Source organism: Talpa europaea, assembly GCF_964194135.1.
Source record: "Talpa europaea genome assembly, chromosome: 16".
Classification (NCBI taxonomy): Eukaryota; Metazoa; Chordata; class Mammalia; order Eulipotyphla; family Talpidae; genus Talpa; species Talpa europaea.
In genome coordinates, this window is record NC_140084.1 from 14627421 (window position 1) to 14644653 (window position 17233).

Sequence of the window (17233 nt, forward strand, 5' to 3'; positions counted from 1 at the left end):
TACATCATCCACCATCTTGCAGAAGGATGGACAGCTGGGCCCTCTGTGTGCTGGGCTTCCACAGAGTTCTTCTGAGTAGGGGGTACTGATTCAGCTGTTCACACCAAACTGTGCATGGACTGGAGCAGGGGACAAGGAGAAGGGAGCACCAGACCCCCAAATGAAGAAAAGGTTTCCTACCCCCAGCTCTTCTGCAGCCACCTGCATGACCTTAGCATCACCTTGGGGACGACAACGTGAGGTTCTGGTGTTTCAACTGAATTTGAGGTTTCTTTGGCTGCCAAAGGACACTAAATTTGAGAGGCGTAGCCTTGCATGGGGTTCTCCAGAGGAAAGGGCAGTGCCTGGGTTACACCTAGCTGGTTGCCACGATGTGAAGGTCTTCTCATTTGATAATAATGATATTTTTAAAGTCACTGCTAAGTATTGCAAGGGCCTTTCTCCAAGAGTGTGAAACAATCCTTATGTTTCCTATCAAAAGGAGAACAAAAATAAGGCTCTACAATTTCTCACATTAGAGCTGGTGTCATATACTTCTCTTTTGCAGTGTTTGGCAACCTTGATGTATTTGCCTTTTTATTAGTTACATTCTCAAGCCCAGCAAAGGTTTGGCTTCTCAATGTGTTTTGAATTAGATTCATGAAAGCTATAAAAAAAATACTGGCCGGAATTAAGCTAATAAAGTCCTAAAAGACTAAAGAACTGCTGCTTTGTCATAAAAGTCAAGTACTTTTCCTTTCTCATCTGACAATTCTGGTACCTGAATGGAATATGTATTTTTGTAGGACCCTGGAATTGGGAATGGAAGAAAGATGAGAAAGATACCTGGTGCAGTAGCCCACCTGATATTTTATTCCTTTCCATAATACCCAAAGTGAGGGTTTTTATTGTCTCTCTGTTGTTCAAACCCTTCCAGTTATTTGTGCCCATCATCCTCATCTTGGACACCAACTCCATGTCACTCAATGTATTCTAATCCAGTCATATTTTTCTGATTTTTCTCAATGACTATCATATGCCTTGCTGAAAACCAAAGATATTATCTCTCTCTAGTAGCCTTATTCTGAAACAAGGAAGGCAAAATTAATTTAACATGACTGATTCTGTTCACTCTTAGTTATCATTACATCCTTTTCCAAGTTTCTGTTAAATAATTTACTTACAAATCTCTAACCATTAAGACATTCAACTGAGTTTAAACCACCATATAAAGCAGGATAAAACATTTCACATTCCAGAGTTGGAGAATGGAACGTAATGTCTTTGCAATATTTAATTCTTGTCAAAAAAGTCTATAGAAAATGATACCAAAGTTGTCTAAGCATTTTTTAAAAGATACTTTAAAGCGACTTCCATGCCATGCCTGAGTCAGGACATAAAGTGTGTGCTTTCCAAAGAAATGGGGATAGTCCACTCTCTGTTATGCCTGGAATACAGTGAGGGAGCTAGACAGATGTGAAGCAAGCAGACAGACATGGAAGTTTTCAACTAAAGAAAGACTATGGTAGAAGGGGTTAAGCACAGCACTATGAAGCTATCCGCAGCCTCTGCAGCACAAGTTTGATCCTGGGCAGGAAGCTACCCATATGGCACAGCAGACCCCTCCTGTCTCACCTGCTGTTCCCCTCACCGGTGTATTTCAGTCAACCCATCTGTTCTGTTCCTCACTCTGCCCCTGTGAATCCTCTCACCCCGCCCCCACACCTCTGGTCTGTACCCCAGTTCTTATATTCATAAATAAATCTTTAAAAAAAAAAAGAAAGACTCAAATGTTCACCAGAAAACTTCTTTTTTGCCCTTTGTTCTGTTGAAAATATGTTTTAAATGTTTCAGCCTATTTTTCTATTCTGGTAGCTGAGTAAGCACTGCTCATCAGAAAAAGAAAAGTGATATTCAGAGGCTCATTCTTATTTGTTGACATGTCAGAGTAGTAACAATGAGTTAGAATTGGAGAAAGGCACAGTTATGTTAAGATATTTTGGAACGAACAAAACCACAACAGTAAAGTCACATGAGTGAATAAAAGCACATAAAGAAGAGTGGTTCTGGTGCCGGGTTCCAATGACAGAACCCTGGTCCCAGTCTGGATCCTGTGACTCATAACACCTCATTAAAAGGGATGAGGCTCAGAATCATAGAAACAGAGCAACTTGCTGGGGGAAACAGATTGACAGGTTATAGAGGGAAAACTTCCATTATAAGGGCAATAGTTCTGGGGTCTAACAGCCAGCATGTGACCGCAGTTAACAATTCTGTATTGTATACTTGAAATCTGCTAAGAGTAGATCTTATGTTGTCACTATACCACTACCAACAAAATAGGAATGATGTGAAGTGAAGGATGTGTTCACAAACCTTGCAGTGTTCATCATTTCACAATATACTTGTGTCTCAAATAGGATAATGTGCACCTGAACTGCACAGGTTATGTGTCCAAATGAGCATTTGCAAGTGTACAAAAAGAAACAAATGGATCAAAAATTTGTGGTATATTTATAAAGTGGAATATTACTCAGCAATCAAGAAAGACAAACTCATATCATTTGTGGCAACATGGATGGAGCTGGAAGGGATTATGCTAGCTGAATTTAATACAATCCATTAAGATGAAAGACCCACTAATATCTAGAAACTTCCCAATGCTGCCCATACCACAATTTTAAAGCAACTAATCTGAGGAAGGCCTCACATCACAGACAATGAAACAAGGGTCCAGAGGCAGGAAGTGACTTTTTTAAGGATCCATAAAAATTTTATGGAAGAGCCAGGTCTGTGATGGGTTCCAGGTCACATGCCCTCTCCTCCTACCCCACTACTTTAAGAGGTCCTCCCATGAAAAATACCAACAATAAAAAGCAGCAGAGTTTGGTACAGTATAAACCATGGTCAAAATGGCCATGGAGCTTTGCAAAATGAAAACATACAGGAAGGGCCTGGACAGCTGACATCCTATCATGATTTTGGTCTTCCACTCTGGAAACATCTAAGTAAAGAATATCCCCGTTGCTTAGCAGCTAACCACTCATCATGAAGCAGAGGTCCAGGCTGTTCTCATTGAAACTGAAGACCCCTGGCAAGGTCCAAGGGACCAGGTGGCCTGTCATGGTACAGCTGCACAGTACAGATGCACCCAAACCACTTGTCCTCATATTCTTGGCTTTGCAAGAAACCCATCTGCTCCCACAGCATCCCCTCCCTCTTTGTTCCATGTCACTTACCACTTTTTTCCTTCCTCTCAAATATGAGCCACAATTTAAAGACTTTGCAAAAGACTAGACTTTCTGAAATTTGGGGGGATCTGGTGTTTATTAAATGGGGAGATTTAAACTGACTGTGATTTGTTCTTAATTTAGGGCAGCGACCGACAAAAACCTGTGTGTGTGTGTTTGTGTGTGTGTGTGCACATGCGCGTGCATGCATGTATGCATGCACACATTATGTTTATAAAGCATTCAGGATGCAGACACATTTGGGAGAATAAACAGTATTAATATCCAGGCAGCCAAGTTGGAGGAAAGGAAAAGAAATGTACATTTGAAATCAGTTATACTTGAAATAAACGGGGCAGTGGGGGTTCCACTGTATTGATGTCTCCACATCTGTGGGTACACTTCTAGAGACACCTGATATACCAGCATGGCTTTCATGAATGAATGAAGTTATTTCAGTCGACTAACCTCTGGAAGGACACAGAGGCCAGTTAGGGTGATGATGGACAGGCTATACTCCAGACTCCTGCTCCTGGGCACTGGGTCCCTCCTGATCATATTGGTAATAATCTTCTGGTCTCCATCATGCATGCAGTTCAAATTGTATTTACTGAATACCTACTATGTGGCAGACAAGGCTAAGTGCTTAAGAAAAATCTCTTTCAAATCTTCACAACAACTTCTGGGGTCAGTGCTATCCTACAGTTAAACTAGTTCATGAATTGAAGCAATCACAGCTCAGAAAGTTCATGGTCTAAAATCCTGGCATGTGGGAAAGGTGGGATTCTAACACAGACTTATCTGACTCCTGAGTCTGTATTGCTGCCACTATATTAGCATGTTTACTGTGTCTCATTCCTCAGGCTAAGTGCTAGGGGTGAAATATAAAAGGATGTAAACTCTGTCCCCAGCAAATCTGTCCAGCACAGGCAGTGAACTATTTCATTCACTTATTCATCTTTTGCATCAATTAATATTTAATGAGAATATCAGAGAAGTCAGATGTGCACCAGATCAATGTGTATCCCATCCCGGCGGAGCTCAAAAATAAATAAACGAAATAGTTGCTGACACCGATAAATGCTAGGAAGGACATAACTAGACCTAGACAGCTACCATGGGGAAGAGCAACTAACACTGCTCTATAAGGAAACACATCATTTTGTAAGGGACAGCTTCCTGTCCCTGGAAGTATTTAATCAAAAAGTGGGTGCCCCACAGGTGATCCTGTCTCAAGTAAATTTGAGGGAAGCAGCTCTCCATCAGTCTGATTTCTTGTGACATTCATTCCAGCTGCCAGGAGGATGTGTGTTCCCTGAAGACACAGGAGGGATTCTGGAAGGAAGGCTTTCATATTATCAATGAGCCTTTCTGACAACTGAACCCAGGCCAGAAGAGCATCCAGTTGTATGCTGTGGTTATTGGTGAGGGAAAAACCATAGGCCCTTGGGCCTCCCCGGTGGCACAGCGGTTGAGCGTTGGGTTGCGAAGCTGCCCGGCCTCTGCAGCGCCAGTTCGATCCCCGGCTGCTCCCCGGCCACCGGAGGAGGGTCCCACATGGCGTGCAGACCTCTCCTGCCGCCCGCTGCTCCCCTCAGCAGTTTACTTCGGTCCTTCTGCCTGCTCTGCTCCCCGCTCTGGCTCTGGTGAATTCTCTCACCCTACCGCGCTTCTGACTGTACCTAGTGCTTGTATAAACAAAACGAATAAACAAACAAACAAATAAATAAATAAATAACATGCCTCTATAAAAAAAAAAAAAAAAGAAAAAAAGAAAAACCATAGGCCAGAGAGTATTCGACCCATCCGAAGTGGGGAGGGAAAGGAACACCCCAAAGTCATCGGGATTGATAGGAAGGGTGGAAAGCTCTGGGTTCAGGCCGAGTTCAGGCTGGGCTGAGATTGTTATCAGGGCCTGCTCACTCAGCTGTCCAGAGCGGGCCCAGGAGAGCGTGGCCGATGACCTGCTCACACAGTGGGTTCCAATGCCCCTTTGGAGGAGATGGGGGAGGAGAAATATTGGGGCTAGAAACAGTATAGGCACTTAAGGAGCACTTCATCTTAAAAGGGGAACTGTTTTGCTTTTGTCAAACTGGTTAATTTGTCCCAAATGTTAAAAACCTCTCCTCTTGAAAGACCAGCTCTCTACAGATCCAGGGCTCAAACAGTCAGACCGGGGAGAGCTAAACCAAACACCTCCTTGTCGTCTCAACTCTGCCTCTCAGTCCAACCAGCAAGTTCACGTTGAGAAGAGATGAGTGATTTTCACTTGTAGCCTGAAGAAAGGTTTCTGCGTGAGCCGGGTTCAAAGTGGCAGAATTCTCTAGAACCTTCAGGGTGTACAGTGAGAGCTGAGTCCAAGCTAAGATAATATCTCCGATTCAGCTCAGACCTTTTCAGTACCAGGATCCTAATAGTAATGATCTCAGCTCATGGCTTCATACCTGAATGAAGTTTGGAACTCTCAGATTATTGAAAATGCCTTTTTTACAAAATCAGAGGAATGCATTTTGCAAACTTTCAAAGTTTGGCAGAATCCCAAGATTAACACACACACACAAAGAGCACACAGCTAAGACTCTTACTCTATCCTGCATATGTGTTTTCTCACATGTTTGTGACCCCAAGCCAGTGGGGTAGGGATGCAGCGCCTTCCTCTTTCCCCATCTAATAGCAAAGAAAACTGAGGTTTTAGGAGATGAAACACATTACCCAAGTTCACACAGATGCTGAGTGGGACAGCCAGGATTTGAACCACTTCCATCTCCTTCTAGAGGTTCTCTTCTGGCCCCCTCCACAGCCCTCAGGGGACATTGGGCAACATCTGGAGACATTTTTGGTTGTCACAACCTGGGGGCGGAGGCTGCTGGCATCTAAGTGGACTGAGGCCAGGAATGCTGCTAAATATCCCACCGGGCTCAAGACAGGCCCCCACAACAAAGAACTTTCCAACACTAAGTATCAATAGTGCTGAGGCTGAGGAATCCTGGTCCAAAGTCTGAGCTGTTACTTATTACCCTTCCACCTAGATTTTCTGTGTTCCTATCAATCTTGCCTTTTCAGCACAGATGCCTCTAGGGATGATTTCAATCCCATTGTACCACATGTGGCTGTACAGCGCCTCCTCCAAGCCTTCCTGCCATCCGATGAGAGATGTGTACTCTAGTGCCACGGCATCTGGCACCAACTTCTCCCTCCCATTTATGTAGGTCGGTGAGAGGCTTGACTTTGCAGAGGAAGTGATCAGTGCTAAGTGAAGAATTACCCATCTTAATCTGAGGCCAGAATATGCCCATGTTTCACCAGCCAGAAAGTTCCAGAACTGAAAGTACACAAATGACCTGACTCCCAGTCCCACAAAGCTCTCTACAGTGGAGATTTGGAACTTTCAGAGTGGCTTAGCACTGACAGCAGGACTGGTTTAAAACTCCAGTCCCACTCCTAGATTTCTGCATCAGGAGGTCTGAACCAGGGTCCAGGAATGGGCATTTCGGACAAGTACGCGTGGACTTTTGATGCAGGTGTCTCACAGAGCAAATTTTGAAGAACACTACCCTATATCATGTCAGATACGAGGGGCATTTAATTGCAAAAATAATAGAAAAGATTGGTTTGTTTATTTAGCAGTAAAAATAACTGAGCGGTTAATGAGCACAGGCTTGCACATATACCTGGGAGGCTTTTGTAGTCTCAGAGAGGGATGAAAAAAGGGTTGGCTTGAACCCCACTGAGATTTCAATCCCATCCTCAGGTTTGCCACTTGGGCCTTCTGCTTTTGTATCTCTGAAGCTTTATTCTTTGCTCAGCTACTCCTCACTAGTAGTGCAGAGCTAAAACGAGCTGCTATCTAGAAGGGTGTCTGTGCTAGGCATTTCTGGGTGGGCTGTACTCAGTCCCGCACAGAGAACCACTAAGCTAGCTTCCGCAAGTGCTTATTACTGCTGTACTTTCAGCAGTGTCTGAATTGAGCCTGCTCAGCTCACCTTGAGGAAACAGCAGCCCCGGCACAGCTGAGTTTCCCCTTTGGCTTCGAGGGGCCACTGGAATCCAGCAGCAGCTCCCTAGAAACATCGTCCCCCTCATGCATTCCCCCTGACCACTGAACCAGAATCAGCAGCGTCGCAAAAGCATCTGAAATATTTTTAAATTTATAAACATGCCTAGAGCAAGAGCCTGCCTTCCCGGCTCTGAGCAGGGTTTGCCAGCCAGTTCCTTCTTCCTTCCTTTTATTCCGATTGGGCCGTGAGAGAGACATTCATGAATGAAATGAGAGTGAGCTCATAAAGTGCACAGAGGGTCACAACTGGGGTTTTCATCTGTAATTATGTGAGTATTTCTGTCTGAAAATCCTACCCCAGTGGAACGCCTGGTGGGCGCTCTCACAGCACGGTGGCAGTGGTCAGGTGCTGCGGAAAATGGGCAGCGAGGGGCAAGGCCAGGTGAGCCTGGGCAGGGCAGTGAGACAAGCAGCAACCATTCATCACATCATCCGGGTGCTCGTGATGTCAGCACATGTTTATTACATCAACAGGAGCTCATGACATCCGCGTGCGCTTAACATATCACGTGACTTTATCAAATGCTCATTATGTCAGCATCCTTATATGTCAGCATGTGTTATTACATCATGTGTGTCCATGGAGTTCTCCCTCTGTGTGGGACACACACTGACCTGAGCATGTGCTACAAACACAACAGTGCAGACACGAACCCTATCCTCGAGCTAGAGTTTGACCTACCACAAGACGTGCAGCCAGTACAATTTAACATTTGTCAAGGTCATGAAAAACAAGGGGACTGAGACCAGAGGTGACTAGGGAGTTGTGCCGGCTAAATGCAGTTCCCTGGATTAGATTCTGGATCAGAAAGAGGATGTTAATGGAAAGATGGTGAAATCCAAGTCTGGAATTTAGCTAACAGCAATGAACCAATGTCAGGTTCTTAGTTTTGACAAATGTACCACTGAGGGTGTTTTCAGTTGCAAGAAGGAATGGAGAAGTAATATGGGGAAATAGTGCAGAATATAAGAGAGGGAACCCTCAGCTTTCTCCAACTCCCCACATAAAATGCATTTCCCACATAAAATGCATTTTAAAAACACGGATAATAATTCTGATAAAACTATGTCTCTCCGGATTCTTACTCGGAATATTCTGCTTGAATAGGTTTAGCTTGTTTTTCTCAAGCTGGAAGCAATACCACTTGGCTCAGGCAGCTGCCCTGTTTTAGGCGTGAGTGTTCAGCTTTCCTTCTATGCGATTAGATTCTCATAACATGAGATAACACTTCCTCCAACACCACCTTTTTAAAATTTAATTTAGCTACAAAAGCAGAGGTGTTTCAGGTGGGAGGAATTGATGGACACAACAAGAGGTTTTCCATCCTTTTGTTCTCCCACTCCTGAGAATGCCAGGAAGACAGCAGGACGCATCACCTGCTTGTCTCTTCATGAAAGAGGGCAAAGCATGATTATTACCCCATCAAGACTGAATGCAAATCGGGGTGAAGAAATTCCCCACAGGGAAATGAAGATGCTGCTTCTGGAAAGAATAGGGGTATATGCCGAGCAGTGTGAAGCATAGGCTGAGGAGTATGCAGAACAGGATCACCTCCTCTTTTCCCTGGGGATTCTTTATCAAGGGACTGAAGGATCTCACTTGAGAGATGCTAGTCTAGTGGGGCACACAGACCCCACATGACACAAAGCAGATGCTATTTAGTCCTTTAACGAAAGCAGACAATGTAACCAGAACCCAAAGAGAGACCAAGCCATTCTGACCACAGAGAAGAGGGAAGGCGCTGTGGAAAAAAAGCAGCAGGAGGCTGGGACCTGAACTAGGCTGATATTTCAGGCGCTGGAGAATGGCAGTATGAGGAGTTCCTTGTTCATATTTTCCCTTTGAAATAAAAATCATAGCAAAGGAGAAATTTAAGGTCCAGTGCAGCTAGAATGTGGAATACCCAGGGAGATGTAGCCACAGATGAGTGCAAAGGAGTCCAGAAGGGGTCCCCCAAATGTCCTCAAGGTGCTGTCCTGCTTGAGGTATAATTAACATGGGCCTCCATGCTCAAAATTCCGTCAGCTCTCCTGCTGTGCCTGATTGACCACAAACTCTCTCACTAGACTCTGTGGCTAAGAAAGTGTGCAGAGAGTTGAGGAAGAAGGACTTGGAAAGTGCTCCACGACAGGTAACGGAGACCAGTTACCCTAGGAATGGAGAGATAGTGAGAGATTTGCAGAATAAAGATGGCAGGAATTGAGAAGTGGGTACAGTGGGGCATGAAGGAGGTCACATTCCTGACTCCCGCTTGGGAGCTGTGGGTAAACGGATATGCTTGTGCTTTGAGGTTATGCCCAGTCTTTGGGGTCTGGAGCCTGATAGAGCAAGGAGGGGCACTAACCTTAGCACTATCACCAGGCTGGGATGCCGGAGCATCTGTCAAGATGACCTGAATGAGCCAAGATTCTTGCTGGGAGAGGGATGTGGCTTCACGTCTGAAGAGTGACGCAAATGCAGAATTCAAAGACTGATTGGTGAGGCCTATTGCCCCGATGACCACATATAGCTGATTACTGCTACAGTACGGAAAAGATTAAGGAAAGAGGCAAGAAATGAGATCACGGGTGGTTAATGTGACCTAGTATGTCGACAACTCCATTCCATGCAACTGGTATCCTCGAAGGGAGTGCTACAGACATGAGGTGTGCTTGCAGCTTAAAGGGCCTAATGGAACCCACCAAACCACCTGGAAGATTTAAGCCTGTTTGGAAATGGGGAGAAATGATTGGGAATAGGCAAGCAGGAGGAAGACTTGGATTGTAGAACAGACTTCAAATTTGCTACTGGACTAGAAGAGTTATGTTCATTACCTGGTCTGGCTCTATCAGCCGTATTCATGTTACTGAGAAATATTTATTAAGTGTCTCTTTCAGACAGTGGAGATGCAAAGCACCTGCTGTGGTACAGCAGATACAAATAGGGAATCAGACACTATCCTATTATGTATTTAATGAATGTAAAGTATGATGCCAGGCTGTTTCTAGAAAGAATAAGAGCTGGTGGCAGCAAACTGAGACTGGCAGGAGTGCTAGGAGATGTCCTGTCACCCTGAATTTTCACCTTTTGAATCAGAACATCATATTTTGCAAAGTACAAGAGAAAGCTAATCAGATTTTTCTATTTACCCATTTAAGAGCTGGGATACAGGACAGAGATGCGGGGGTTGGGGGGGGGGCGGTGAGAGGATTCACCGGAGACAGAGTGGGGAACAGAACAGGCAGACTGACCAAAGTACATTGCTGAGGGGAGCAGCGGGCAAATCAGGAGAGGTCTGCCATGCCATGTGGGTTGCTCTCTGGCCGGTCAGGGATCAAACTCCTACTGCAGAGACTACAGATTGCTTCATAGTTCAGTGCTTAACCCTTGTGCCACCAGGGAGGCCTGCTAATCAGATTTTTTAGAAGACAGTATATGTGAATAAACCCAGGAGAGTTTGCACTAATAAGGGGGTCATTTTCTGATGAGCGAAAACCAGGGAGAACAGCCTGGGTTGGCTGATAGGAATCAGGAAGATGCTGTTCTGGGTCTTAGCATCTCTGCTATGCGACTCTGTGTGAGTTAACTTAACTTCACTAAACCTCAGGGGCTTTGTCTGTCGAAGAGATCTATGAATACTTTGAAAGTCGGTGATGATGGTTAGGAATGATGTATATATAAAGTGTTAGTAAAGATCATCATGGAGGTAGTCACCCAAGGGGTCAAAAAAGGTAGAAATTATTATTTCCTCTCCTGGGTATTATATTTGAAAACCCAGGCAACATTGTCTACTCTCTCCCGACAATTTAAATGGAATGGCCAGAGACAATACATGTTCATAGTGTTATTCCAAAGAATTTGTGTGTTACTTTGTGCCATGAAAAGCCTGGGTTTCTGATGCGGTCTGATGGATTGTCCAATGCCTCCCTTCCACCCTACAAGCTAGCCACCTGCTTCTAGTAAATTCCCCTTTTGCTAGTTATCTAGATGTGTTTCTGTGGCTTGTATCTACAAACCATAACACATTCCATTTATATGAAAAATATTAGTAGTATTTGTATCCCTAATGCTGAAATTTTAATTATTACATTATTATATCTATTGGTAGTATTACAGTTAACATCTTAGAAGGAGAACTCTTAGCTGGGCCTCAGGTTTGGGATGATAACAAATAAGGTTGGGACTCTACAGTAATTAAGAGAAACCAGAGTCCCTCTGGAACACTTGTTACATTGAGGAACCGCCATGTGCTTTGTCTAAAAGGCATAGGACATTTACCAAGGTCCTCGCCTAGAGAAGCAAGTGATGTGTAAAGAAAAGTAAACTTCCTTCCTGTGCCACAAGGGATGCTAGAGAAAATCCTGGCTTTGAATGTCAGTCTCTGAAGTGCAGTTCAGCAGGCTAGAAGTGGGAACTCAAATCCCAGAGAGGGAAGGGTGTTGAGCCTGGAAGTGCCCCTAGAGATCAATACAATAGCCTGTGCTTCTTATAGAACACGCAGGCCTGCCTGCCCTGCCAAGATCTGATTATATAGCATCCTACTGCTGTGCAAATTGGACTTGGAAGTTGTTACATTCGATCAGAATAAACATAAACATACATGGGTATGTGTGGTCTCTTGTTTATCTTGAAGACATTTCGCTCCCAAGTTCAGCTGGCTTGAGTCCCATCCCCGGCTGTTCAGAGTCCACAAGTTCAGTCCAACACATTGGATGGGAAAGCTGAGGCCCAGAAAGAGGAGCCCCTTGGCTAGAGTCACACAAGGAGCAAAATCAGGGCCTAGCTGGGTCTCCTCACTTTCCAGCTCAGTGAAGGAGGAATGGAGGAGTTAAGGAGGGAAAAGAACATCAGGGTGGCGTTCCTTTTAAATCAGCCTAATCGCCCAATTATATACCCCCACCCACCATTTTCCTTTTTTATTTTTGCATTTCTTTGTGCTTACATTTAAGTTAATAATTTCACTAATAAACATGAGTATATGTGCCCTCCGGACAGAGTCCTGAAGATGGGATAGCTGACATGTCAGACTTGCTGTAATGTCTGAAGGTGGCCATTTAATTTTATTCTTACTAGCCTGGAAGACTTCATCAAAGGAAAAAAAAAAAAACATTTGTTCATTGCTATAAAAGACATGTTTACTCACATTATCTTCTATTTATTCCTGACGTTGAAACTCTGTCCATGTTCTCCAGCCATTTATATTTCTATTTTGAAGAAATATCTTGTATTCCTGTGCTCGTCCATTTTCCACTCCCTTCTTGAGTCCTACTTTACCCATTAGGGTCTTTCACTGACCCTTCAGCACAAAATACCCTTTCTCCTCATTGAGTCAGGACCACAATCCAATGGCAATAATCACATTATTCTGTAATGGAATGGCTTGGGTCTAAGCATTATCCCTCCAACTTGAGAGTGAACACTGAGCTCTGCTCCTCAGACAAAGTAGAGGGTCAGTCACTATGGGGGGCAGAAGAGGAGGGTACGAGAGGGGAGCCCTGGTAATTGATGACATCTCACCCTCACCTAGATGGGGATGACCTCAGATGAGCAACACCAGGCTACCGGGATCTTTAATCAAAGTAAGCTCCTCCACTTCTTGATTCTGCATCCATCACCTCAATTCCTCATTTTCACTCAAATTTACTGCCATCCTGGCATCTATACAGCATCGCTATCAAATGTAGAACACAGCCAACCTCTCTATCATACACTGCAGACTTGGCAGAAGCACAGCTATGTCATTGATAAAAACCCAGAGGGTGTTCTTTTAAGTAGCCAACTCTTAAATAACAGCAACCCCATGGAAAACCACAGTTAAGGAAATAACACACTTGAAATAAAACTGGAAGTTCATAAGCTGATTCATCTAGTCCTTGTTACTTCTCAGGTGCTTAGGAAATTCGTGACTTGGCAGTTTTCTGCCATCTTCTCTATAATCTCTCACCTATAAGAAGGGGTAATCGTGCTTCCCCCTTATGCTAGTGAGCACAGATCGAGATTCATTTGCTAAGGTCTCCTAGAACTTGATGTGGGAAGAGGAATCACTTCAGCCTATTGTTTTCAATTAATCTCTTGTGCTCTAGGCTTATCTAGTCCCAGAAAATGAAAGCTATATATTTTATAATATGTGTGCCAAGCAGTTTGTGTAATTCAATGGAAAATCCCTAGCAATAAAAGGGGGAAGCTTTAAAATTTCCAGCAGTTCCCTGGGTCCCAGCTTGGACAGCATCTTGCAAACTTGAGAGCTTCTTCTCTTAGCCCCACTTCAATCTCCAACCTCAGAGTGTATCTTATTGCTGCCGTGAAATTATCCTATAGATTCAGTGTCGTTGATTATCAAAGGACCAGGGGGAAAGGCTGTGATAATCTCTGCTTTCAGAACAGTTATATATTTCCAGAAATCTGAAACTTACATGTACCATCAGTCCAAGAACCAATGAACTGAGAAGTCTGAGAGAGAGAGAGAGAGACAGAGAGACAGAGAGACAGAGAGACAGAGAGACAGAGAGGAGGGGAGGGGCTTAGTTTAATCAGTCTAATGCCAAACACAACAAGTAGAGATAGTCATTATTCTCTATTTTATTTTTTTTAAAAAACATCTTTTTTAAAGATTTATTTATTTATACAAGCACTGGGTACAGTCAGAAGCATGGGAGGGTAAGAGACTTCACTAGAGCCAGAGCGGGGAGCAGTGCAGGCAGACTGACAAAATACACTGCTGAGGGGAGCAGTGGGCGGCAGGAGAGGTCTGCACGCCATGTGGGACCCTCACCGGTGGCCGGGGATCAAACCGGCGCTGCAGAGGCTGCGGGCAGCTTCTCAGCCCAGCACTCAACTGCTGCACCACCGGGGAGGCCCTATTCTCTATTTAAATATATGACAATTTATTTGCCCAGCCCTACACTAGCTATTCTACATTTTGTTTTTTAAGATGCAGATAAATGCTTTGCCTTTATACAAGCAAACATGTTGGCACATATATGTGGTGTGTGCAGGTTAACATTCATTACACATTACTTCATTGATCACTACTCTGTCTCCTAAATGCACACCCTATAAACACTTCTCTAGAACCTTGTATAGTTGGTGTTATCCTCATCTGTGGAATGGAAATAATGCCATCGGCATCTAAAGGTTAAGCAACTTTCCCACGTAGTGGGAATCTTGGGTGTGAACTCAAATTTTTCCAGGACATTAGGATACATGAGGCACACCCTCCACCCCAAATTAATAATTGTCTCTCTCATGTGTCAACAGCTTTATGGGCTTATGATATGCTCTCCCACACAGCATCTCTTATAGCATACTCAGCAAAACTGTGACCTTATCACCATATTTTAGAGAGGAGGGGCCAGAGACTCAGAGAGGTGATGTTTGAGTCAGGGAGATAGCTATGGCTAACACAGACACCAGCTGGGCAAAATAGTAATCCACAAGCTGGAAAGCTAATCGAGTCATTGTGTTCAATGCCTGGGGTCTATAGGAGACCAGCTGAACTTCTAAGAAGTAGCCTAGGCCTCTAAGGATGCAGTCTCAGGGTATTTCCAGAAGGGGGTCCCCCTTCATCTTCTCAGTTGAGAGACTCTACATTCCAACCACCAGAGACTCTTTTGAGCTTCTCCATGGCAACACGATAGCTTGAAGCATAGGGAGCTACATGCCCTTTTTCTGGAACAATCCACTTATTACCACAGCTCTTCCCATTTCCTTCTGGATAACATCCACACTCTTCTCTCAGTGGATGCCTTCTCTGAAATCCACAAGTGTGAATGAGATGCCCCTCTTTCATGTTTCCACACTTCCTGTCCTTCCCCCTTCTACCACCTTCCCTACCTCTATCATCTTCAGGAAGAACTTCTCTCCTACATCTATCATCTTTAGGAAAGTGGGAACTGCAAAGTCCCCTCTGCCCACACAGAGCTTCCCTGGAGAACATATCCCAGTGATTTGTCCACCCTGGAGATTCTACTCCTTTCTCAGGTAGGGAGACATAAAAAAGACGTGAGAAGGTTTGGGGTGAGGTAAGGCCACACTCTGCTCTTGTATGGTGGGTTGAATAGGCAGAGGGAGGGGAAGGGACACCCCCAATTTGGGAAATAGCATTAGGCCCTATTGAGTGCGATGTTTTCATAGAATGGACATAACACTGGGCATGTTCAAGAGGAGGCAGCGCATTGGTGTGGAGAACAATAACGAGACCTGATATGTATTGAGCACTGATGGTGAGCACTCACTGCTGACTAAGAACTCCTCATACGTCTTCACTTTTCACCCCACAGCAACCCTATGGGCAATAAATATCCCAAGATCACTCAGCCAGAAGGTGGCAGAATCAGGATTCAAACTAAGGTCTTCCTTGCAATAGAGCTGGGCTCTTTGCAAGTAGATTCCAACATGATGCAGACATTGGGTCCATCGAGTGGAGAGGATGGAGCAGGATATTTAAAATCTCACTTCTGAGAAATAGAGGGCATACCATCACCATAAGCACAGATGCTGTGGGAGAACTATGAGTAGGACTCTCTGGGCATGATGAAATTGATGCATTTGGAATACTGCTCTGACACTAGAATGAAGAAAAGAAACATAGGATGAGAATGGCAACCTAGGAAAAAATTATTTGCTACTGCAGTGGTCCACAGAGACAACATAAGGGAGATGGTTAAAGAGGTATTTTGAAAGGGAGGTGAGAGGTGAAGGATAGCAAGGAAGAAACTGTCCCCGGAAGAAACGTGCTGTTAAGTCTTTAATCACTGGCTCTGCCCTATAGGGCCATGGTGTAGATACACCCACTGTAGCCACTTGCCATGGTGTAAATACTCTCAGCACAGCTGATTTAAAATGACCAAAACCACAACTTTGAATATGGAGTTGGGAAGGGATGAGTACAGACAGATCCTGCAAGCTAGCAGGAGCCAGTGCCAGCTCACCATGGGCCACACAGGGCATCCAGCCCTGGATGAGAGCAGTTACTGTGCCCCAGGTCTGGATGAATTCTGCTCCATGTTGAGACCTAGCACTTCCTCTATAGTAAGTGACTGAGGAAGCCAGTATGGAGTACGGATTCTCCAAATAGCAGCTTCCACCTAATAACTGATGCCCATCACGGGTGAGCAGTCTCTGTGCAGAACACACACTGACACAGGCACACTCTCACTGAACTTCAAAGCCACTCTGGGAAGTAGGTACTCATTTGTCACAGATGAGAAAGCAGAGGCTTTGAGAGATTAACTTACTTGCTCAAGATCACACAGCAAATAGGAAAAAGGAGGAGAGATTTAAATTTGCTTAATACCAAATCCTATTCTACTTCTCACTGAATATTCAGATCAACTCACATTGGGGGAAGGGACAGTGAAAGACTTGTCCTAAATAGGGAAGAGGGAAGAGAAAATCAGAGGATTAATAACAATGAGTATAAGCCAAAACCACATAAACTATATAAGCTGAAAAGTCCTAGTTCATGACAAACAAAGCCAGAGCCCCTAGTTCCACCCCCATGCCAGATTTCTACGATGATTTTCTTACAACCTTTCCCCCAGATTCCTGAAAGAGAAGATGATAAACAATATGAAAATGAGTTGTATCTATTTCACAATAAATTAACAGCATTCCTCTGGTTTGTATATTGGACACATATCTAAAACTGAAATACACTTCCAAATTCCCCACTTCTCAGTTCTATTTGACTTATCCCCCAGCTAGTTAACTCTGCTTAAATGGAATGCTCCTCAACACAGCAGTCTAGTGGAGACTATGGTTTAATATGGGTAATAACACCATTCTCCGCCAACACGCAAACCATGGTTAAGACCAGGTTTAGAAGGATGATGCCGCTGAAGAGTTATCAAACTCAAGATCTGTTCATGTTCTTGAGTCTGGAAAAATTAGTTATATTTGCCAATTAAGACCAACAGTTTCAGACTCATTCAGACTATGATTTGAGATGTCCATATTGGAGGCCAAGAAAAAATGCTTAATGGTGGA